The 2,839-nt window shown below is 42.6% G+C and overlaps 1 pseudogene; it reads left to right on the forward strand.

Moving 5' to 3' along the window:
• Positions 1-483: 483 nt before the first annotated feature.
• On the forward strand, positions 484-2,594 carry LOC147860928 (uncharacterized; annotated as a pseudogene).
• The last annotated feature ends 245 nt before the right edge of the window (positions 2,595-2,839 follow it).

Below are 2,839 nucleotides of genomic sequence, written 5' to 3' on the forward strand. Positions count from 1 at the left end.
AGTAGATCGAGCTTTAATGGAAAGCTTCTTATTACTTCCTTCCCTCTTAGAGATACAATGCACAGTCGCTTCATCTCTTTGTCACTTGTCATCACTCATTACAATGTTAGGTATTCACTTATATACTAAGCCCTAACTTATTAATGAGTTCACACTCGGACGGATACAATTTGGAAGGAGTTGTCCTTTTATGCCAACAACTCTGTCTCTGCTTTCTTCCCGGTGAGAAGGAGACATGGTGAGAAAGAACATAGCTAATTGAAGATTTCTTGATTTATGCACATTCACATACATATATTGCCTTTCAAGCAAAAACAAATCAGTAGGAGGAATAGCTTTTACTTGAAGGTCAAAGCTTCAATGGGCCTCCCTTTGTCAACAAGCCTTCTTACCATAAAAGGATTCTTGCTTCTTTGTTATTAGCGAAAGAAAAGCTACCTTTTTGGGTACGATTAACTGTGCTGATACTAATCTCAGCAACCCATGGCTTCTCGAATGATGATCTTGAAGAAGAAGCAAGAAATTGGATTAGAAGAAGAAGGCGAAGCAGAAGAAGAGTTTAAGATCCTGCAAAGGTACTGTGGATTAAGTACTCCTCTGAGCCCATTAATGGAAGGTCCAACCCCATAGAGATTTGACAATGTGGGGGTTATGAGAAGAGGTCAAGGGAGGTGGGGATGGTTGAGATTGGGGCAATTATCAATTTACATAGATTCAATAGAATCAATTATCAATTATAACCATCATCTTGTATGCATGTTTAATGGACTTCCCTCATGCATTTTAAACTGACATTAATTTCGTTTCAACTGGCACCCATTTCATGCTTATTAAGATCCTTTTGTAAACTTAGATTAGTTCAATTACTAAGAAATGCCCCATAAATATTGATTTGATGTTACGGATTCCCCTCCCCTTAGGCGACCTCATTGGCACAATACATTATCCAACAATACATTTGTGCAACATGCATTTCGAAGCTCGGTAATGTGCCGAATTTGTATGACATGGGAAGAGTGAAGATGTTGGCATTAGAGTTCGAGGCTGCGGCGACAACAACCATACACATGGCCAAGGCCAAGAGCTTGTTTCGTGGTGTGTGGCCGAATTTGGATGTTTTGTGTTGTGGCAAATGGCCCCGGACATGTGGAATGAAGAATGGTAATCGGTGGTGGTAAAGTTGTGCCTGGGAGCGATGGATGGCTCATCTGGAGGCTTGGCTCAGATGTTGCCAACGGGCCCGTTAGACCCCTCCGACGAGCCTTGCAAGTAAGGAAATCTCTTGAATTAATCGACTCGCCAGGCTTAAATGCGAGAGTGTCATGTTAGAATAGCATGGTTTTTGCTATGGGGATTGTGAGTGGATAGATTGCAAGATTCTAAATGTTGAATTTACTAGATTATTTGTGGCTAAATTCATTTGGGAAAACCAAGTGAGAAATTAAACTGGAAACCTTGGTGGATAATTTGATGTGGGAAGAGTATATGCTTAGATGGATTTTGATTGTTGGCAGGGGTTGGATCCAAGGCTGATAGCAACCATATGTTCGCGGGCGCGATGCATTGCCGAGAAAAAGATACGGGGAGAGGATTGCTTCATCTTGATTCTATCAATCGATCCCAGAATTCTATCAAGCCTGAGCGAGGAACCTGCAGAGATAATACGCCACATAATGTCGGGGTATTTCAGCCAAAAGACTGGGCTGCTGATCTAGTTGGAGGACTCCCATAAGACCAAGATTCGGGCTACATCAGCTGAGGAGGTTGTATTCTGGGAAACCAACATAGACACTAGTGTGGAAGATTACCAAGCTCTGGACGACATCAGTGTAGCACACTCAGGCCGGACAACAACTACCCTATTTTGCTTCGGTGAGGCTGCGATGAGTCATACCAAAACACGAGTTGAGGAGGAGTGGGTCATCGATGAGGTGGCTTTCGGCATGCCAGGCTTGTCATTCGACCTTTTCATCCCACCTGCTGATATCGTTCGCATTGATCCACATGGTGACATGAGTTCCAATGCAACAAGCAACGGTAGACGGGCTCGTGGTGACAGCAGGCTCGATTGTCCATCGATTGTTAGGCGAACACGCGACGCTGGGCCCGTCCCATCCAGTGAGAGTTGTACACGTGACATTGAGCTTAGTACATCAAGCCCTATTTACCCAAAGAATAGCTTAAGTAAAGAAATTTGTGTTTGAAGGGTATTCTGGTAAATAGGGCTTGTAGATTTGAGTGTATAATTATTTTATAAAGTGTATTTTTTTGGACATAGGGGTAGTTTGGTAAATTTGGAACTTCTAGGGGCATTCTGGTAAATAGAAGAACTTCCAATGGTATCCTGGTACTTTTCCCTATAATCTATTATGCCCATACTTCGTGGAAAATATGATTGGGAAACAATTTGAGACACAAAACATGCTCATTAATTATATTAACCAGGTAAAGCTTACAATAGTCCCAAATTGGAACAAACCAACATCTTGATGTATTTCTACAATGCTTTTAACAATGAGCTTGTGCGGATGCAGATGCTCATCAAGTCTTCAATTGTCAAGGCTGATGTTGCCCCCTTCAGAATTGGGTGTTAAAATCGGGAAGAAGAAGAAGCCTATGAAGGAGGCTGGAGCTATCAAGAAGTCTACGAAGGATGCACCTATTGTAGGAGAAGTGTTAAGCATATGGCACGTGGCATCCAAGAAGTTAACAAGAAAGACCGAGCAACTTATCTATAAAGAGGGGAATAGAACAATCCACATAGGGGGGAATGCAAGCCAATGGGCAACCTAGTGTGAAATACACTACGACACTCACCCCCTCCGAACCCGCACATCCT

This window comes from Azolla caroliniana, unplaced genomic scaffold (assembly GCF_043228905.1).
Source record: "Azolla caroliniana isolate FFs.n. ecotype wild unplaced genomic scaffold, voAzoCaro1.0.p SCAF_8, whole genome shotgun sequence".
Classification (NCBI taxonomy): domain Eukaryota; kingdom Viridiplantae; phylum Streptophyta; class Polypodiopsida; order Salviniales; family Salviniaceae; genus Azolla; species Azolla caroliniana.